Source organism: Spermophilus citellus, assembly GCF_964194105.1.
Source record: "Spermophilus citellus genome assembly, chromosome: 6".
NCBI classification, from domain to species: domain Eukaryota; kingdom Metazoa; phylum Chordata; class Mammalia; order Rodentia; family Sciuridae; genus Spermophilus; species Spermophilus citellus.
The window spans coordinates 34132731-34155982 of NC_138187.1; positions in this window are offsets into that span (position 1 = coordinate 34132731).

Here is a 23252-nt window from a genome sequence, read left to right on the forward strand (position 1 = left end):
ACTCAAAGATATTATCAATTATAAATGCTTTTCAATGTCAATTCCTAATTCTTTGGTCTCCTTAAAGTGTGATCTATAGGTACTTCTCTCCAAGTTTGAATCCCAAAATTGTGATCTCCATCTAATCTAATTTCCATATGAAACACAACCCAATTATTTGTAAGCAGAATATATCATCCCACAGGTTATCCTGTGCTCCCATTCCAACAAATCCTGCAAAAGTGTTGGGAGAAATCGGGCACAGCAGTGCATGCCTATAATGCCAGATACTGGGAAGACTGAGGCCAGTCTCAGCAACTTAGCAACACCCTGTCTCAAAATTAAATAAATAAACAAAACAGCTAGGGATGTACTCAATGGAAAAGTACTCTGGGTTCAATTTCCAGTATCAGAACAAAAACAAAAAAAAATGGTACTGGAAGAATAAAGGCTTAGGGTGTCTTTTCTATACTTTATTGGGGAAATTGGAAGACTTTAAAACCTTCACAACGCAAAGGAATCAATATTTCAGAGAAAAATTAGATTTTTTAAAAAAGAGGTGATTTCTGGTGTTTCTTGAATTCTACTGTTAGCGGTTATCTGCTTGCATTAATGTTGCCCCTACATGCAAGACCATTAAGTATTCTAGTTATCCACTAAGATAGGCACTCAATTATTAGCAGTTTGCTCAGATGATGAAAGTCATATAAGTGAATTTGGAAGGAAACTAATTTGTGCAGCAGACTTTGCTCCAAGATAATAATATTAAACCCAACTATTACATTGTTGCTGTCACTCAGCCAGACAATAAAGATTTAGATACCTCCTTCATTCATCTCTGTTCTAGGTGCTGGGAATACAGTGAAGTCCCTGTCTTCCTGGGACTGATGGCCTAAAAGCCATTAAGCAAGTAATTATACAAATAATTATTTAATTGTAATTTCAATGCCCTATCCTATTTATAGATGTTCTCAGTTTTTGCTGTTTCATGTGTGCTAACTTTGCAACCTTTAAACTCCTTCAGAATAGAGACTATAATCTATATTCTGTCTCCACTCTCCATTGCCAGGTGTGGCCATGTAAAAAATCAAGAAAACAACAGTATTTGGTAGATGAACAGGACCATGAAACATGGGAGACCTTCTGAAAACATGTTGAAACCCATTTATGAGCCTTTTGACAATTGCAGAAATAGTTTACAAAGTCAAGAATGTGCACATTCCGGAAAGGTCAGGACTTCTTTGTATATCCTTCTCCATCCTGCTAGTGGAAGTCTGTGAAATCAGACACAAGTGTCCTCTTGCTGTTCTAAGAATCACAAGAGTCAAAACCCTGCCAAGACTCTCTCTTTTTGCTTGTCCAGAAAGAGTCTTCCCACACTGCTTGAGCTGTGGATGCTTCCAGTTCCTGCATAAGAGCAGTTCCCAGGGCTGGGGATGTGGCTCAAGCGGTAGCGCGCTCGCCTGGCATGCGTGCGGCCCGGGTTCGATTCTCAGCACCACATACCAACAAAAATGTTGTGTCCACCGAGAATTAAAAAATAAATATTAAAAATTCTCTCTCTCTCTCTCCTCTCTCACTCTCTCTTAAAAAAAAAAAAAAAGAGCAGTTCCCATCTCTTCTGATAACCTCTGATAGTCAAGAAATGCAGACATGGTGGTGACTGTCCGTAGATGGGGACCTTGGCTAATCCGTTACATCTGGTTAAGGGTCTGGTCCAATCCAAGGAAGGCACATACCATAGCCAGTTCACTGTCAGCTGATGGTCACAAAAGAAAAGTAATGTTTTCTAAAATCTAATTTCGTCTAGGAATGGAGATGATCTTGAACAGATTAACATGCTCCACTCTGCCCAAGCAAACAACAGGAGTCCATGTGTCAAGTCACATCCTCATTAAATTTTCAAAAACCCAGACAACCCGTTCTGTCTCTCTTCCCAATCATTCAGTGCTGTCCACCTGGTCTTATTAAATCCCCATTGGAATCCACACAAATGACACCAGTTCCCAGGCCTCATGTTATCAAGGGCAGCTTAATTCCTTTCAGATTGATTTGTAATTTGCATTTTTGCAAGAACAACAGCAGTCCAATTTCTCTTTTGTGGTAAACTTAGGAAAAAAATAGTCTGGCCCCTATTTTGAGCTATTTGTTCTTGGAAGAAAGACAGTGTACCATTCAAGGCATCATAAATATTAAGAGTTATTGTATGCAAGTTGTCTTCTACAGTACTAAAAAAAGCTGTGTTATTTTTTATCTAGTTCTTCATTTTTATAATTTGTCCCTGACCTACTAAAAAATAAAAAAAAATTAATTTCAAAAATGAAGTTGGTCAGAGTTTGCTGTATACAGCTTAAAATCATCAAGAGAATCTATCCTGGGGTGTAAAGTGTACTATCATTCAGGCAATTAAAGAAAAAAGAGTAAAATGACAAATATAAGAACATAGAACATCTGTCTGGGATCATGGTCCTCTACATGGGATGTGCTCCTTGCCTTCAAGTCAGTGACAGACCACTGGTCATAGAGCACTATGATTTGGAAAGCCTAACTACACCAAAGTGAATGTGACTTGTAAGATGGCAAAAGCTAGTCACAAGTTCTGGCCATTCAGTGGCTTTGTAAAATAGTCACATAACACCCAATAACTGACTTTGGGTTCCAGCCATGATGCATCACCAAGTGCCACCACTGATATCTGATAACCCAGGCTGTCAAGATAGAGAGCTGGGCACTTCTGTTTCTTGGCTGTGTGACCTTGGGCAAATTGTTCACCTCTCTACGTCCTGGTTTCTGTGAAATAGAACCAACAACAAACCCTGGTGCATAAGGCTTCTATGAGAACTAGATGCTATGGTACACAAATAGTGCATAGTACCTAGCAGGCATTCAGTGAATAAATTGTTATGATAGATGTACAATTGCCATACCTGGTCATTCACAAGTCAGATCACTTGTCAGGAAGAAAGGAGGCAAAGCCAAATTTCTAAGGGATTCTTTCTTTTTTTAATATTTATTTTTTAGGTGTAGATGGACACAACACAATGCCTTTATTTTTATGTGGTGCTGAGGATCAGATCCAGGTCCCTCCTGTGCTAGGCGAGCACTCTACCACTGAGCCACAATCCCAGCCCTTTTTAATATTTTATTTAGAGACAAGTTTTCTCTGAGTTGCTTAGGGCCTTGCTAAGTTGCTGAGGCTGGTTTGAACTACCGATCCTTCTGCCTCAGCCTCCTGAGCTGCTGGGATTATACAGGTGTACACCACCATGCCCTGCCAGGGATCCCCACTTTCAATGCCAACTTCAAGTTGCTTTTTCACTCCAAGCTTCTCAGCTTATAAAGTGTTCAACACTTTTTTGGGGGGGTAGAGGGGCACTTGAGACTGAACCCAGGGGCACTCTACCACTAAGCTATATCCCCAACCCTTTTTATTTTGAGACAGGATCTCACTAAGTTGCTGAGGCTGACTTTGAACTTGCGATCCCCTTGCCTCAGCCTTCCAAGCTGCTGGGATTACCAGCATGCGCCACTGCGCCCAGCTCCACAGTTCTTATTCATCGGTCCACTAAACAACTATATTCTTAGTGAGAGTGGTGGTGCTCACCTGTAATCCCAGTGACTCAGGAGGCTGAGGCAGGATTGCAAGTTAGAGGCCAGCCTGGGCAACTTAGCAAGACCCTATCTCAAAATAAAAAATAAAAAGGGCTGGGAATATAGCTCAGAGGTAGAATTCCCCTGGGTTCTATCCTCAAGAAAGAAAGAAAGAGAGAAAGAAAGAAAGAAAGAGAGAACGAACGAATGAACGAACTGGGTTCTTAGGGTCATAGTCGCACCTGTGCATTGCAATAAGGGAATTTGGGGACCCTGTGCCCTCTCCTTTTTCTCATACAAACTGCTTCTTAGAGCATAGCCACCACACTGGGAACCTGGAAATTCAACAGGAGCCATCATCAGTCAGTGACTTTAAATCATGTACAGGGCAGACCTCAGCACCCAGAGTCACTGTGAGGGCCCTGTGGACTCCTTGAACTGGCAAGACTCCTTTCTTAGGGAAAAAAAGAGGAGTAGGATCTACTGTACACACACACAGATACTTCTCCCTCATATATAATCTCATAAATTTATTTTTAGAGCTCTACTTTTGTTTTTTAAGCAAATACATTGTTAGCAATTAATAAATGTGATTGAAGTTTATCACTGAAGTTTATTGAGGACCCCTATTTCCTTGGTGTCAAAACAGGGAATGATTGCATTTCTTTCAGTTTAGCTGCCCAATGACACAATGTTAAATCTCTTTCTTCTTTAGCAACATAGTGTGGGCAGATTCCAGAACTTCCTGATTGCTTACATTGTTAAAAATAATGTCTTGGGGTGGGGAAGGTGTGTGGCTCAGTAGTAGAACACATATTTAGCACGATAGAGGCCTGGGTTCAATCTCAGGACAAAAAAAAAAAAAAAAAAAAAGTAACAATAATGTCATTTACCACAACTCTTGATTCTTGATTCCAGAAAGATGAAGTAGGAGTAGTCTTCCCTGTTTCTCCCATTAAGTATAACTGACATCTCTGAACATTGATATGAAACAAACAGAAGATTGAAAGGTGGGATAAGAAGGCAGATAGGCTAGGGATATGGGACACACCGGATGACCCAGTAGTAAATTCCCTGATTTTCTTTCTTCTTCAACTATCCTAGAGTGGATGCTGGAAAAGCCAGAAATTTAGAAATCCATAAAAACCGGTGCAAAAAAAAAAAAAAAAAAAAAAAAAAAAAAAAAAAAGCCTCAACAGAAAAAAAAAAAAAAAAAAGGCTACTCTGTCCAGCCAAAAGATCAGGAAAGGCGTTGCCTAGTAGGATAGAGAACTTTCGACAATAACCCTCTACCCCAACCCACCCACCCCCACACCAACATCAGCAAAAGGCTGAGCTGGGAGTCTGAACCTTCACCCTCCCAAGGCTGAGAGCAAACATCCCTAACCCAGTGGAATCAAAAAAGGCCAAGAGGGGAACAGAGACTTCATTCTAGGCAGGTACTAATGAGGTCCCTGTCCTTCCCACACTGGGGTGATGTTAGATGGGCACTTAGTGAAAATCAGTACTTTGACACCCTCTCTTTTAACAATGCCAACCCGCCCCATGGTATCAGTGGAGGCCCCGAGGAGCAGTAAGGAACACTGCTCCTTCTCACCCTATGGTATCAGGGCAGCCCTAGGAGGAACATGAACTTCCTCCTCCACTCAGCAGAAATGAAGTGTTCCTTCCCCAACATGCCAGGAGGTCAACAGAGGCCAAGTGGAAAAGCTGGACTTCTACCCCAAGCTCCCAGGGATAAGATGTCCCCGCTTTCTTTGTTGCTGGTGACATAATGGTTATATAAGACCCAGCGTCTCATACTATCAAAAATTCTAGGATACATGGAAAACCACTCATCATATCAAGAATCAGAAAGATCCCAGGTTGAATGAGAAAAGACAATCAATAATGCCAATACCAATACAGAGGTGTTAGAATTACCTGTATCAAATTCTAAACTAGTCATTAGAAAAACATCCAATAAGCAATTAGGAATGCCATTGAAAGGAGTGAAAAAATAGAAAGTCCAGCAAAGAAACAGAATAGATACGACTGTGTACCATGCCACAGGCCTATGATCCCGGCTACTCTGAAGGCAGAGGCAACAGAATTGCAAGTTTAAGGCCAGCCTACCCAATTTATCCTGTCTCAAATATTTGAAAAGGGCATGAGGGCATTAGGAATGTAGCTCAGTGGTAGAGCACTGGCATGTGCCAGAACCCCCCCCCAAAAAAAAAAAAAAAACTTAAAAAGAAATTTAATGGATGGACTCACAGCAGAATAGAAGAAACAAAGAATCAATGAACTTCAAGAGAGAGCAACAGAAATTCTCCAATCTGAACAAAGGAAAGAAAGCAGGCTGAAACAACAACAATAACAACAAAAACAGAATTTCAGAGTCAGGTGGGAGTATAACAAAAATCTAAAATTTATTATGGGCGGGGTGGGGGGATTCCAGAAAGGGAGGAAAAAGAAAACAAAGCTGAAAAAAAAATATTTGAAGAAATAATGGCTGAAAACTTGCTGCCTTTGAAAAAAGAGATAAATAAATAATTTCAAAAACCGTAAGCCTTGGGCTGGGGATATAGCTCAGATGATAGAGTGCTGGTCTTGAATGCACAAGGTCCTGGGTTCAATCCCCAGCACCAAAAAAAAAAAAAAAAAAAAAAAACAAAAACAAAAAAACCTACAAATCTACATATTCAAGAAGCTGCAAATCCCAAGAAGGATAAATCCAAAGTAGTCCAATGCAAAACACACCTCTAAAAATAAAGGGAAGGGAAGGATCTTAAAAGCGGAGAGAGCAAAACAATGCCTATGTATATTTCACAAATGGTTTTGACATGGGCATTTTACTATGTTCCCCAGGCTGGCCTCAAGCTCCTGATCCTCCTGCCTCAGCCTCCTAAGTAATAAGTAATTGGAATTATAGGCATGTGTCACCACACGCAGATGTTATGCATATTTCAACTCAACAAAATTATTTTTTAAAAGCTGTCCTTAAGCTAAGCGCAGTGGTGCATGCTTATAATTCCAGCAATTTAGGAGGCAGAGGCAGGAGTATCAAAAATTGGAGGCCAGCCTGGGCAACTCAGCAAGACCCTATCTCAAAACAAAAATAAAAATAAAAGGGCCTGGGATGTAGCTCAGCAGTAGAGCATCCCTGGGTTCGAACCTCAGTCCTAAAAAAAAAAAAAAAAGTATAATAATTAATAAATAAAATAAAAGCTTGTTCTTTGAAAAAAAATTGGTGAAATCAACAAACTTCTAGCAAGATTGACAAAAAGAGAGAGAGAGAGAAGACATAAATTACCAATATTAGGTCTGGGGATGTAGTTCAGTGGTAGAGTGTTTGCCTAGCACGTTCGAGACACTGATTTCAATTGCCAGCATAACACACACACACACACACACACACACAGAGAGAGAGAGAGAGAGAGAGAGAGAGAGAGAGAGAGAGAGAGAATAGTGAGGGCATGCATATTATGAACAACTCCATGTTTATAAATTTAACAGTGTAGATTAAATGAACTCATTCTTCAAGGAGCAAAATTTACCACAATTCATCCAAAATGAAATAGACCAGTTGAATGGAATTTCTACATATTAGCATTGAACACATGGAAATTTGAAATTAAAAAGACAATACAATGCAAAATACCTTAAAGAATTAGTTGAGTACTAGCCAGGTGAGATGGTCCTGTGTCCATAAGCCAAGTGACTTGGGAGGCTGAGGCAGGAGTATCCTAAGTGCAAGACCAGTCTTAACAACTCAGTGAGGTCCTAAACAACTTAGGGAGACTCTGTCTCAAAATAAAACATAAAAAGGGCTGGAATTGTGGCTCAGTGGTAGAGTGCCCCTGGGTTTGATCTCCAGTACCAAACAAAAAAAAAAAAAAAAAGAAAGAAAGAAAGGATCCTTCATGCATTGGTGGTTGGAATGTAAAATGATACAGCCACTCTGAAAAATAATCCTGCAGTTTCTTTATAAACGAGACATACACTTACCACACAAGTCAGAAATCACACTTTTGGACATTTTATCAGAATAATGAAAACATACTCATTGAAGTTTATTTTATTTTTTAAATATTTTTTAGTTGGAGATGGACACAATACCTTTATTTATTTATTATGTGGTACTGAGAATTGAACCCAGGGTCTCACACATTTGAGGTAAGTGTTCTACCACTGAGCCACAACCCCAGTCCCAGCAGTTTATTTTTGATAGCCAAAAATGGGAAACAACCCAATTAATTGTCTGAAAGTAGTATATTTACAGTTAAACGAGTAAATATACACCATGCAATATTGCACAGCAAGGCCTCCCAGTGGTTTGGGAGGCTGAGGCAGGAGGATTATGAACTCAAAGCCAGCCTCAGCAACTCAGTGAAACCCTGTCTCTAAATAAAATACAAAGTAGGGCTGGAGATTTGGCTCAGTGGTTAAGTACCCTGAGTCCAATCACTAGTACCAAAAAAAAAAAAATTGCTCAGCAAGAAAAAAATGAGCCAGAAAGATGTGGTGACACATTATTCTCAGCTACATGGGAGGCTGTGGCAGGAGGATTGTAAGTTTGAGGCCAGCTTCAGCAATTTAGCAAGACCCTGTCTTAAAATAAAAAGTAAAAAGGTATTGGGGATGTAGCTAGCTCAGTGGTAGAGCCCTTGCCCAGCATATGCAGTCCCCAGTACTACACACACACACAAAAAAAAAAAAAAAAACCTAACAACTTGGATGGATCTCAAGGCATTATGCTGAGTGGGGAAAAAAAAAAAAAAAAAAAAAAAAAACAGTCTCAAAAAGCTGCCTGCTGTAGAATTCTACTTAGATCATTCTCAAAATGACAGCTATTAAAGAGGGGAAAGCAGATTAGGAGTGGCCAGGGGTTGGCATGTTTTGGGGGTTGTGAATATAAAGGGACAGCAAGAGAGAGACTTTGCGATGGTGAGACTGTTCTGTGTCCCAACTGTGGTGGTGGCCTCATGAATTCATATGTGTGACATAATGACATAGAACTGCACACACCCTATGCCAATGTCAGTTCTCTGTAGTTACATGTGACATCATGGCTGGGGGACACTAGGTGAAGATCAGGGGACAAGGGCATCTGGGGGATCCTCTCACAGGTAGCCTTTGCTGGGTCCCCACCACCACCACCATCATAGTGACTGGGACCTTCTCAGAGCCACATGACAGTGAGGTCTTTCCATTCCCTGTCCATTCTGGGTACTATACCTGCATTTCAAAGGTTGTAAATACAGACCCCACATCATGCTGCCCCCCTGCACTTCTGACTGCCCTCTGAAGGACCCCAGGGGCACAAGTGGCTCCTTGCGGGTGGTGTGGCATGGTAGTCACTGGAAAGGGACACAAGAGACCTCAGGCATTATTAACCTAAAAACAAAACAAAAAGTATTAGTACCTTTAAAGGAGGAGCAGGGATAACAGAGGTAGTCTGGCTTTGAATTTAACAAAATTTGTGTGATTGGGATTTGGGGATCATAGCTGCCATAAGGATTTTTTGTTCACATACTGGGTTGTATAGGGTCCCCTCCAAAATTCATGTCCTCCCTGAATCTCAGAATGTGATCTTACTTGGAAATAGCGTCTTTGAGGATGTAAGTAGTTAAATAAAGTCGTATTAGGTTAGAATGGGCCCCAAACCCAATGACAGGTGTCCTTATAAGGAGAATAAACACAGGGAAGACGGCCCTGTGTAGGCAAAGGATAGATTTGATGCAGCTGATGTGGGAAAAAACAAAGATTCCTGGGGCCACCAGAAGTTAGGAGAGAGGCAAGAAAAATCCTCCGCTATAACCTTCAGAGGAATCATTGTATTTACCCACACCTTGATTTTTTTTGTTTGTTTTTGTTTTACTGAGAATTGAACACAGGGGATATTTTACCACTGAGTGACATCCCAGCCCTTTTTTAAAAATCTATTTTCTTAGGGTCTCACTAAGTTGCTAAGTCTGGCCTTGAACTTTTGATCCTCCTGCCTCAGCCTTCCAAGTCACTGACACTACAAGTGTGTGCTACCACACGGGCACAAGTTGATTTTGGACTGCTGGCTTCTCAGTCATTGAATGAATACAGTTCTGTTGTTTTTACAACACCTACTTTATGTTCATTTGTTACAAAAGTCCCAGGAAACCATCACTATCTTTTGATTCCATCTTTTCCAGGGTTTTTAGTAAAGGGAGTCTCTCCCCCATCCCTGAGCTGTCAGTGTGGCTTCTGAGAGGGAGAATGAATTCCAGATTCCATCTGGGAGCTGAAGAAATGTCTTCTACAAAAAGAAAGAAGGGACCCACCCTCATGCAGGCAGCATTTTTCTGTGTGTAAAGAGCAGTTGGAAAACAAGCAAACAAAAAATCACACTCTGGAGGGGCGGCCACATCAATGTGGCGCCCAGGGCACATTCTCCTGCGGCGCCTGCTCGCTCTCAGCTGGCTGGGAGCTTAGTCACGGCCCTTCCGACCTCCTCCAGGCTGCCAAGTTCAAAGGAGGCCTTCTGGACCCTCCTGGGGAGGCACCCTGCAGAAGCAGCGGAGGCCCGGTGAGAGGGCGTCCCAGGGTCCAAAAAGGCTTCTCCTAAAATGAGGCAGATTCCTCCGTGTGTCTCCTTGTCTCCTCCCTGTCTCTATCCTTGCCTTTCCTGGATTTAGGATACAAAAGGAGCAGGGAGGGGGCTTGTTTCCAGCCACCCCCAGCCCTTCCATCAACCCACCAATGTCACCATCACCATCACCATTAAGTACAGCAGGACTATATGGACCAATTTCAGGCACCTGTTCTTGACAATGTCCCTTTACATCTTCTAGGGAGCCCTCCCAACCCCCCTCCCTCCCCAAGGTTAGTATTGTTAGCTGCCTTTAGAGCCCAGAAGGTGAAGCTCAGAGACATGAACTTGCCCAAGACCACTCAAGTGGACATCAAAGAACCCAGCAAATGTTCCACGGTCCCATCTAGCTTCTGGAATACAAAAACAGGAAAATATTTCAGTCCCCCACCCTCCCTCTGGATGTATGCTGCGTCTGCTGTGTCTTCTCCTGTCGCCATCTTCCTTCCCCATCTTCTGTCACCTCTCATTTGAGCCTCTAACAGAGAGCCTAGGCACTGATCCAGGCTCCAGGACTTTACACTGAGGATGGAAATTTTAAGTAGCTCCTGTGAAATTGGGTCCAGGATTTCTTTCTGGGGTGGTGCACTTGGTTTTTGCCGTGGTTGTACTACAGGGTTAACGTTAAATGCCATTGAGTTGTTCCCTTTCAAATGGCTCATTTTATGTTGTGTGTGTTCCACTCCAATAAATTAAGAAGGTGTGAAAATTGCAGAGCACAGAAATTCCACAGCAGATGATCTTTAATGCTGTCAGAGCCCATCCTCCCTCTTCCTTGGCTCATGTACCCTCAGATGTGTTTGGACAGCAGCAATAATTTCCTGAGGCTCTGTGATGAGCCATACTGGGACAGAATTTTGAACACGTTGGGTCCCCTCCCATTTCAGTGTCCTTACATCTTATACATCTTGTTAACACACAAGTTGAAGTTAGACAGGATGTCCAGAGACGTGAAATTAAAGCGCCCTAGGAGGTGACTCAGGAAGGTGGATTCTCACTACACCTGTCCCATCAAGTCAGACATTTTTTTTTCCCTGTGTACTTCTAAAAAACCAATGACAGTCAGAAGTGCCAGCCCACATCCTTTGGCACCCTCCCCAGGGAATATGACAAGGCAGCTTCCTAATTGCTGGGTGGCCACTGAGCGCTGTGACTCTCTGAAACATGTCACCTATCAGGTTCCCCAAGAAGCATTACTTGTCCCATGTGGTCCAAGAGGCCACAGCAGGACCAACCTGACTACAGGTAAAGAAGGGCAGCCTTCTTGGCAAGGATAGAAAGAACCTGAGAACCAAGGGCAGCCAAACATTCCCCACTGGCCTTGCTAAGTTCCTAAGGCTGCCACTGAACTAGAGATCCTCCTGCCTTAGCCTCCTGAGCCGCTAGGATTATAGGCTTGTGCCACTGTCTCTGAATTTGACTGCTCTAGGCACCTCATATAAGTGAAATAATATACCCAAACCAACCCTTGCTCACAAATGCTCAAAGTTGCGCTACTCAGTCACCAAAAGGTGGAAACAGCCCAAAAGTCTATGAACAGATGAATGGACACTCCAGTGGTGATCTAGCCACACCGTGGGCTATTAGCCATAAAAAAGAAGGAAGCACTCCTAGGCACAGTGGTGCATGCTTGTAATCCCAGCAGCTCGGGAGGCTGAGGCAGGAGGACCGTAAGTTCAAAGTCTCAGCAATTTAGGGAGACTCTAAGCAACTTAGTGAGTTCCTGTCTCAAAACGAAAAAAAATATTTTTTTTTTATTTTTTTAAAGAGAGAGTGAGAGAGGAGAGAGAGTGAGAGAGAGAATTTTTAATATTTATTTTTTAGTTCTCAGTGGACACAACATCTTTGTTGTTATGTGGTGCTGAGGATCGAACCCGGGCCGCACGCATGCCAGGCGAGCGCGCTACCGCTTGAGCCACATCCCCAGCCCCCAAAAATAAAAAATTTAAAAAGGGTTGGGAATGTGGCTCAATGGTTAAGTGCTCCTGAGTTCAGAAGAAGAACAAGAAGAACAAGAGGAGGAGGAAGAAGGAAGCACTGATACATGATATGGTGTGGATGAGCTTCAAAAAAACAAGCTAAGTGAAAGAGCCAGACACAAGAGCGCATATTGTGTGATTCCATTTATAGGAAGTATCTAGAATAAGTAAATCCGACGAGACAGAAAGTGAATTGGTGGTTGCCAGGGACTGAAGTGGGGGTAGAAGAAGAAGTAGCTCTTAATGGGTATGAGGTTTCCTTTGCGGGGGGCAGGGAGGGATGAAAATATTTGGGAACTAGAGAGAGGTAGTGCTGCACAACAGTGGAAATGTACCAAATGCCACTGGATCGTACACTTTTCATTGGTTGTTTAAAAGTGCATTGGGATAAAAAATGAATAACATAAAATTTACCATTTTCAACCTTTTTAAGTGTACTGTTGATTGACACTAAGTACACACACACTGTTGTGCAAACATTTCTACCATCCACGTCCAGAGCTCATTCATCTTCCCAAATTTAAACCGTCCTTGTTAAATGCTAACTCCCCATTTCCACCCCCACCCCCCACCAGTCCCTGGAACACACCATTCTACTTTCTGTCTCTGAAAATTTTTTTTTTGAACAAGGGATTGAACTCAGGGATGCTTAACCACTGAGCCACATCCCCAGCCCTTTCTTAAAATATTTTACTTAAAGACAGGGTCTCAGTAAGTTGCTTAGGGCCTCGCTAAATTCCTAAGCCTGCCTCTGAACTCGAGATCCTCCTGCCTCAGCCTTCTGAGCAGCTAGGATTATAGGCGTGTGCCACTGTACCAGCTCTGTCTCTGAATTTGACTGCTCTAGGCACCTCATGTAAGTGAAATAATATAGTATTTGTCCTTGTGAGGGATGTAGCTCAGTGGTAAAGCGTTTGCCTAGCATGTGTGAGGTCCTGGGTTCAACCCCAAGTACCACAGAAAACTAAAAATCAAAATCAAAATAGCAGCCAAACCTTCACCTTGACCATTCTAGCCAAGGAGAGAGTGGGAGCTGATGTGGCCAAAGCCCCTCCAAACTCCATTGTCTTCCCCAGGGACCACATCATGTTGGCAGGAGGTTGAAATCAGTGTGTGTGGAGGCAACTGCAGCCAGGCCTTCTCTTAGGTGGTGTGTGGAATCCCCTAGGAGAAAACGCTGTCCAGAGCCTCAGACTACCGCTCCAAGAGAAAATCTCAAGTTTAAGTGCAGGAGAAAAGTGTCTGGCTGTGGTTTCCTCTCTAAGTGTTCAAGCACAGACAGCTCATTCCTGCTAATGGAAAGGGCTGCATCCGCTTCCTGTATTTTGTGAATGGGGGAAAAACCCATGAGAAAAAGCTCCCAGGCAGCTCTGCCAATGGCACCCCATCCATTAGTTTTCTGAGTGTAACTTCAGGTTAATTATTTATGCTGGGGCTCCAAATGAAGTGTCAGTAATAGACAGCCTTCCTCTTCTAATTGCCGGGTTTCTGAGAAGAAGCCTTAGGCTGGAAGGATTTGGTGATTAGCGAAAAAGGAAACATAAAAAAGCAAAGTAGGCTTGAACCTATTCCCAACAACCAGGGTTTGAAGGGAGGGAAGATGGAGGAAAGATGGTCTCCTTGCAAGGCCTCTCTTGCTACCTAGCCCTTATCTAAAACTTCTAAAACCAGAAACCCAGGGGAGCCGCCCAAGAAGTCAGAGGCCTGAGGTGCAGGAGATTAGCTGTTGACTCTGAAGATTCAACAACACAAGTCTACCTTCTGGTGGAGCCAGAGCCTCGGAAGGGCTAGGGTAGAAACAAGGGAACTTCTGCTTTTCTTAAGTCCACCCCTATGACGTCTTCTACCAATGTATTTAGCAATGCTGGGGATTCAACGCCGGGCCTCCCACATGCCAGAGGTAGGTTCTCTACCACTGAGCTACACCCCCAGTCTGACACTTTCTATTTAATTTCTAGCCACTTTTCTCTTGTAAGAGCGTCTTCTAACATTTCCCCAGTTGCTTTTACTTGAGTGATGAATGCCCAGCCCCTGGATCCTTCACAAGTTTAAAATGGAAGAAAGAAAAAAGAAAGAAAGAAAAAAGGAGCAGTCTCACTGTGCTACTTACACAAGATTTGGTGGAGGAAGAAAAAAAATTTTTTTTTCCTGATAAAAAGCAGCTGGCTCCAGCCCTGTTTATTTCTTCCCTTCAGTTTTAGTTCCCCGAGGTCAACTCTTGTCCATTTGTGTTTTTCAGTTTTACATGGCAGTAAAAGTATCATTTCATTTTGATATAATTATTCAAGCATGGAATATATCTTATTCTAATTAGTACCCCATTCTTAGGGATGTACGTGATGGTGGGATTCACTATGATGTATTCAAATAAGTACCTAGGAAGATTATTTCAGATTCATTCCACTGTCTTTTCTTTTTCTATCCCCACTCTTTTGTCTTCATTCCCCTTTGTCTAATCTACTGAATATCCATTCTTCCCTTGTCCCCACTTATTGTGGGCTAACTTCCACATATCAGCAAAAACTTTTGACCTTTGGCTTTTGGGGACTGGCTTATTTCACTTAGCATGATAGTTTCCAGATCCATTCATTTATTTGCAAATGTCATAAGTCATTCTTTTTTTTTTTTTTTTTTTTTTTTTTTTAGAGAGTGAGAGAGGAGAGAGAGTGAGAGAATTTTTTTTAATATTTATTTTTTAGTTCTCGGCGGACACAACATCTTTGTTGGTATGTGGTGCTGAGGATCGAACCCGGGCCGCACGCATGCCAGGCGAGCGCGCTACCGCTTGAGCCACATCCCCAGCCCATAAGTCATTCTTCTTTATGGCTGAGTAATACTTCATTGTGTGTGTGTGTGTGTGTGTGTGTGTGTGTGTGTATAAAAATCACATTTTCTTTATCCATGCATCTGTTGAAAGGGTACCTAGTTTGGTTCCATAGCTTAGTTATTGTGAATTGAGCTACTATAAACTTTGATGTGGTTGCATTTCAGTAGTATGCTGATTTTTAAGTCCTTTGGATATATACCAAGGAGTGGGAATAGCTGGGTCAAATAGTGATTTCATTCCAAGTTTTCTGAAGAATCTCCATACTGCTTTCCAGAGTGGTTGTACAAAGTTCAACATCTCTAAGCAATTAGAGAAAAGCATATTAAAGCTACACTGAAATTTCATTTAACTCCAATCAAAATGGCAATTATCAAGAACACAAGTAACAATAAATGTTGGTGAGGATGCAAAAGAAATACTATTAATACTACTGGTGGCACACACCTGTAATCCTAGCATCTCAGGAGGCTGAGGCAGGAGGATCCCAAGTAGAAGGTCAGCCTCAGGAACCTAGCAAGATCCTGTCTCAAAATAAAAACTGAAAAAGGATGAGGGTATAGTTCAAGGATAGAGTGCTCCTGGGTTTTATCTCCAATATAGGGGGAAAAAGAAAAATTATATCAATATTAGCTAAAGGGCAATTTGAATGTGATAAGTTTATTTATGTATCACCCTGTCCCCAGACATAACTAACAACTGAGCTGACTTATACACATCCATTTAAATCCTTGGTATTCTTCCTTAGAAATTAAAAAATTAAAAAGTAGTATATTAGGACACAAAGAGAAGTTTTATGGAGAGAACATGATTTGTAACTTGATCCTTGGAGGATCTTTTTCATTTTCACCCTACCAAGGGAATTTGCATTTCTATGGATTCTGAGCCACATTGCACACTGTGTACCTCAGCAAGAACTATTCATTTAGATGTGAGATTTAATAATTGACACATTTAGTTATAGATGTCGCATTTGCCTGTCCTAGAGGATCAGAAACAAAGTGGCTTCTAGAAAACCCAAGAAGAGGAGTGATGAAGAGGCTATGCCTCTTAGGTTAGGGAGCATTGCTGTTGTTTTGTTTTGGGTTTTGGTAGTGGCAGTGGACATAGAACCCAGGGGTGCTCTACCACATAGTCATATCCCTAGGCTGTTTTATTTTTTATTTTGAGATAGGATCTTACTAAGTTGCTGAGGCTGGCCTCAAGTTTGTGATCCTCCTGCCTCAGCCTCCCCAGTAGCTAGGATTACAGGCACCCAGTGCCCAGCCCATCACTGCATATTGAATGAATGGAATGATGAGGAAATGCTCCATTCCCCTCGGGCCTCATGGCATGGCTGCGATTCTGTTCCAACACCATGCATCCAACAATACACTCAAGGAGCCCCCTGATGGGACAAGGACCACAGCATACAAGACCAAATTGGAAAGCACACAAGACCAAATTGGAAAATGTTTTTAGTACTTTTCCTCTGCCAGAAACATGCCTCAGCACCTTTTATTCTCTAGCTAATGCAACATCCTCAAAGTGCAGCTCAGCCCTCCCCTCCTCCAGAGAGCCTTCTTTGAACCTCCACTTCTTCAAATCTCAACTAGTTAGAGCTTTAAGAATTATGCTGCCTCCCCCTCTTCCTCTTCCTCTTTCCTCCTCCTCTTGTGGTAGTAGGGATTGAACCCATGGTCTCATGCATGCCAGGCAAGACTTCTACCACTGAAATATAATCCCAGTCCTGAACCTCCTCTTCTAAAGAAATAGATTTCTGCTCCAGAGAGAAGAGAAAATAGCTAAGGATGTACTTGTGAGAACCTCATTGCAGGAAGCATCCAAGCAGAGGCCAGAAAAGCTGGAATATACTATGGGAAGCCACTCATGAATTACATGAGGATCTTCTCTTGGTATGGTAGCCAGGGAGATTTAGGTTTGGCTCTCCCGCTGCAATAGATGGCCCAATGCATGTGACCTTTATCTCCACTCTGTTAGGAAGATCCCTCATAGTAGCTCCCGAGATGGGAACTGGACAGCCCAACTTTAACCTTTTTTGGTGAAGAACATTCTATGGAAGGCCTTTGATGTTTCCCCATATAAAGTCTAGAAGCTCCATCTGTCTGAATGGCTTGCCCATCCCCATCCCTGCTTTTGAAACTACTTCTTGTGTCCTGTGGTTTTCTTCCTCATTCTATTTTTCCTAGCTTTTATTTCTCAGCCAGCCCATTCCACCAAGGGGAACCCCATTTCCATGGCTCATGCAGGACGCGGGCAGGAATATATTTCTTCCAAAATCCCTTCCAGCTCTTGTGACCATGGGAATTTGCAAGTCAATAGAACTAAAGGTCATTACCAGGTCACAAGAGGTGCTCTTCAGTTCATGTTTCATCATGAGTCATGGAGGGAAATAGCGTGGAGACTCTCAAAACTGATGGGAGATGAACCACTGTGATGGAGAACCAGAAAGGCCCCACCCAGACGAGGTCCCCAGGGAAGGACGTGGAAAATAGTAACCCTCCCACATGGCTGGTAGGAATGTAAAATGAGCCAGCCACGGTGGAAAACAGTTTGGTGGCTCCTCAAAAAGTTAAACATAAGCACGCACCACCTATGCAGTCCTAGCACTTGGGAGGCTGAGGCAGGAGGATCGCTTGAACTTAGGAGTTTGAGACCAGGCTGGGCAACACAGTGAGACCCCTATCTCAAAAACAAAAAAAATTATGCATGTAATTACTATTGGACCCAGCAATTCCATTCCAAGGCGTGTAAGCAAAAGCACTGAAAACATACTCAAATAAATGGACATACACAAATATCCTAGCAACTCAATTCACAAATCAAAAGGCAGAGACATCCCAAATGCCTGTCAACAGATGGATGGATAAACCAGCTGTGGAATATACAAACAATGGACTATTTCTCCAGCATGAGAAGAAACTGACACCCGCTACAACACAGATAAACCTTGAAAACATTATGTGAAGCGAAAGAAGCCAAACATGAAAGACCACATAATTACACCATTCTGCTTACGTGCAATGTCTAGAGTAGATAAGTCCATAGAGACAGAAAGCAGATTGGGGGTTGCCAAATGCTGGAGGAGGGGCAGTGGAGAGTGGCTGTTGAATGGACACAGGTGAGGTGATGAAAATGTTTTGGAACTCGATGAGGCCATGGTTGCCCAACACTATGAATATACTAAATGCCACTGAGATATCTATCCATTTTAAAATGGTAAAGTTGGGGCTGGGGATGCAGTTCAGTGGTATAATGCTCACCAGCATGTGTGAAGCCCTGGGTTCAATCCCCAGCAGCACAAAAATAACTAATTAAGTTTAATATAATGGATTAACTTGTACCTTTCACTCTGATTTAAAATATCTGTGTGTCCCCACAAACTAAGCACAGAGTGAAGAGGGTTACTCCCTCTTATCTGCTGTTTGACTTCTGGCACAGTGGTTGGCCTCTCTGAAATTCCTCGGTGTTTTGGGGGGTTGGTTGGTTGGTTTTTTACAGTGTTGTGGATCAAACCCAGGTCCTTGCACATGATAGGAAAGTGTTCTACCACTAAGCTACATCTCCAGTTCTCAGTTTCTTGGTTTATTCATAGGGACAATAATCCCCACCTTGCAAAATTGTTCTTAGGATTATAGATCATTTGTCTTATATGCCTGGCACAGATATTAGTTATTGTGAAAAAAATGAGAAGAGAGCTCTCTCTAGGTGGTGACTTCTCTAAGACATCCCAACTTTACTGCTAGCATGGAGAGAGGGTTGTGGATGATATTCTTAAATCAATAAAGTCAGCTCCATGTTGTAAGAATATATTTCTTCCCACTTGAAAATAAATTTGTAAGGGACAGGAACAAATTTTACTACTTTATCGAGTTCTCATTGCACTATCATCAATAATGGGATCACTGGGTTGGAACTTTGCACTTAATCTATGCCGACTGTGTACCAAACACTGTCCTTACCAGACTGCTGGTGCTCCTTGAGGCCTGAGTTGTTTTTCCTGAGGGTTTTATAGCTAGGTGAGCCCTCGGAGTGAACAGGGAGGCCCAAAGAGGCCAATCAGCTGCTCACAGTTAGAGAGCTTAGGACCTGAATCCTGGCTTTTTATCTCACCAAGATACAGGAATGGCAGCTCAGAAATTTGCTAGAAAGAAAAATTTTACATGAGATTTGAAGTTTGATGGGATGGACTTGCAATATGAATAGCAAACTCAACAGTAAACCAGAAAAGGTTCATCTGTGGTTCATTGTTTGTAAGAGCAGCTACATTGTGATATGCATAGTCTTCACTGTGTCGCCAAAATAATAAGCTGAATACAGATAAGTCATTCCCACGAGAAGATACACAAATGCCAGGAGTGTGAACTGATAAAACCCTGTAGGAAGAGCAAATTGATATTATCTTTTTTTTTTTTTTGAAAACCTTTAAATTGTTCATGCCCTTTTGCCTGGTATGGTGGAGCACATGCCTGTCATCCCAGTTACTCAGGAGGCTGAGGCAAGAGAATCACAAGTTTTTGAGGCCAATTTAGCAATGCCCCAAGCAATTTAGCATGACCTTATATCAATATAAAAAATAAAAAAAGGCTAGGTATGTGGCTCAGTGGTAAAACCCCTCTGGATTCAATCCCTGGGACCAAAATAAATAAATAAAGTTAAAATGGTGAATTTTATGTTACATATATTTAGTACAATAAAGAGCTGGATAAAAAAAACATTTATGATATCATCTGAACCACAGAAGAATAAAGAATATAGGCTGCCTTTTCTAAAACTCCTAAAGATGCCTTTAATTTCTCTCTTTTTCTCTCTCTTTTTTTTCCTCCTGGTGTTGGGGACCAAACCAAGGACCTTGTGCATACTAGGCAATGGCTCTACCACCATGTGACACAGCCAGTCCTGTCTCTATTTTTCTGTAGTTTCTGTGTATTCTATTATGTGGACATAGACTATAACATTGAGAAAAAATAAACTTTGTTTTCTAAATGCAGCTCAGCTGAACAAAGGAAGGATTGAAATTTCCACAGTAGATTTTCTCCATAGTTACAGCAGGCACCTATTAAAAAATAAAACAGAATGTGCCAGGGATGTAACTCGTTGGTAAACCACATGCCTGGCATGGGAAAGACTGTGGGTTTTCTTCTCGGAACCAAAAAAACATTCAAAAAGTAAACACACATACACACACGCACACACAAACACTCACAAGTATAGCAACCACCCTTAGCATGTTTTGTTTTATTGGGAGGTGAGAAATTCTTCTATAAAATAATAAAATAAAAAAACAAGGGCTGAGGTTGTGGTTCAGTGGTAGAGCACTCACCTGGCACATGTGAGGCACTGGGTACGATCCTCAATACCAATAAAAGTAAATAAATAAAAATAAAGGTATTGTGTCCATCTACAACTAAAAAAATTTTTTTTAAACCCCAACATTTTAGGAAAATAAGAAAAAAGATTGAACGTGAAGTTCATGGGTGTCTCTACTCTTGATTTGTCCGCATGCTTTGGCTAAGCCTGGTCTCCTTCTCTTGAATTCTCCATGACCTTAGTAAGACACAGCCACACTGCAGCTAAAATTTTGTCTTTGCTAATAACTTAGTTTATGAATGTTATAAATATAACTGACTTGTGAGGGAGAAAACACATTCCTTCAAAAAACTGAATGTCTCTTCAAATGGGCTTAATTAAAACAAAGTATTCTCTAAATAAAATACCTCATCAGAATGCATAAAAATTCTAGAAGCTGAACACAACATTGTAGGCTTCAAGACATTAAGGATATTTAAAGCCAACATTCTTCTTTGTCAAAGTCCCAAAATATGTCTCGGAGTGCACAAAGAGTCAAGACCACAGAACAAAGACTCTGTGCTTGATATTTTAATACACACATTAAAAAGACCAAGAAATATGACTGAAATCTGGGTGAGATTAGACAAAACCAGGAAGGTAATCAAATAACAGAAGGAAGTGCCTTTCAACATAAGAATTCTCAGCTTTCTTCAGGAGACCTTAGCTTTACCGTGGCAAATAGCCATATTCAAGGCAAAAGTTACTGGTTAGAGAACATTTTAAAAAGGGTAATTTCCATTTCCCCACCTTACAAAGGCTTTTTGTTGTTGTTGTTGTTCATCTTAATATGAAGTTTTACTATATTTTCCAAAGTGATTATAGCCATTTACTGTGAAAGGAATAGAGAATGGCGTTCTCATATTCCAAATGATCAGCTAAAAACAACCTTGAAGGGCAACATCCTTTAAAATGTATTTGCCAAGCTGAGTGTGACGATGCACATCTGTGATCCCAGTGACCCAGGTGACTGAGGCAGAAGGATGGCAAATTTGAGGTCAGCCTGGATAATTTAGTGAGACCCTGTTTCAAAATAAAAAGGTCTGGGGGGTAGAAATCAGGGGAAAAGTGTCCCCGGGATCTATCCCCAGTACTGCAAAAGAAAAAGAAAAAAAAGTATTTGCTACAAAAGCTTGGTGTGGTGGCAAATAGTTCCAGCTACTTGTGGGGCTCAGGCAAGAGGACTGTTAAGCCCATGAGTTGAAGACCAGTCTGGGTAACAAAGTAAGGCCCCATCTCAAAAAGCAAAATAATATGTAGTGTGCCAGGGTTAGAGCTATATCTTAGTGGTAGAGTGACTGCTTAGTGTGAGCAAGGCCCTAACTTCACTCCCAGAAGCCCCCCCAAAAAATCATTTGCTAAAAAACAAACATCACATTTTGAGCTCAAAGTTTTTTTTCCTATTCGACTGGCCAACACCTAGAAGGTGAATTTAGAGGAAACGTTGGCTTAGTGAGTCCCTTGAGCCAGGTATTTATCAAGAAGGAACAGGAATACTTGGGCCTGCTTCCCTGGGTTTCTCCTACCCAGTATCCTGGACCTGCTCACCTGGGCTTTCCCTACCCCACTCCCAGGGGCCAAGGTCTTATAAGGGGTTCTTCGTCTACACTGTGTGATTAAAAAGCTCATAGAACTAGATTGTACTTCATTTTTCCAAATGTCCCATAAGACTTGAAAAAAATTGAATGACATATGTTATGATTAAATATATCATTCTTAAACTTTCTAGCTAAAATTCCCAGGGCCTGAAAGCATTTACATAAAATCTTTCATAGATGGGTGGACTCTGTAGTAACATGTTTCCCAATAAAGAATCTACTTTCAGTTTCCAAATATATCAGCCGCTCTGAGCATTAGCACATTCTTTATGTTGGGGTGGACTAGAATAAAATGAGATAAAGCATCTCATTATAGCAGCCTACAGTTCCCTAAAATATGTTATCTTTTAATGTTGTGGTTGATTAATCTCTCTGGACTTCCACCCTTGATGCTGGGGCCTGAGGTCATTGTAGGACATGTGTAGGAAGGTGAGGTTCTAGAACCAGGTTTGCCTTTTAGAAAGATCAATGTGGGCTAATGGAGGTTTGGAGGATCGAGACAGAAAGAGAAGTTTAGAACTTGATGCAGGTAACATGAGGGGCTGAGCTGAGATAATACAAATGGAGACAGACATGGAGAAATGGCCCCATTCACAATGCTCCTGAAATCCACAGGGAGAATCGGCTGTCAAACCACACAAACCAAAGCCTATGGCATAAAATAACCACTGTATTAGGTCAGTGTGCTTATGCTTCAGAAATTAACACTCGGCAGAGGAGGGATGGCTTGTCCCTATTCAGTGATGTCCGTGGCTTCACCTGGGAAGTCTCAAGGCTGGGGACAGCGAGACTCACGGCTGGAGGCTGGACTCATCTGGAGGCATCTTCACTCACATGCTGATTTCCTGCTGGAGTCTCAACTGGACTGTCAGCCAGATCACCTGCATGTGACCACCGCATGCAGCCTGGGCGTCTGTGTGGTATGGCAGCCTCGTGTGAGCCATCATGTGACAGCTTTTACAGGAGCACAAACATTCCAGCAAACAAGACGAGAACTGCACAGCCTTTTATGACTGGTGACACAGCCTGGAGGACTTTTAGGATAATTTATGTCATATTCTACTGATTACAAGTATTGTAAATCTGGATCTAATGTGGGCTGGTACTAGATTCTGTTTCTCTCTTTTTAATATTTATTTTTATTTTTTTGGGGGGGGGGTATTGGGGATTGAACTCAGGGACATTCAACCACTGAGCCACATCCTCAGCCCTTTTTTGTATTTTATTTAGAGATAGGGTTTCACTGAGTTGCTTAGTGAGACCTCACTGTTGCTGAGGCTGGCTTCGAACCCATGATCTTCCTGTCTCAGCCTCCTGAGCTTCTG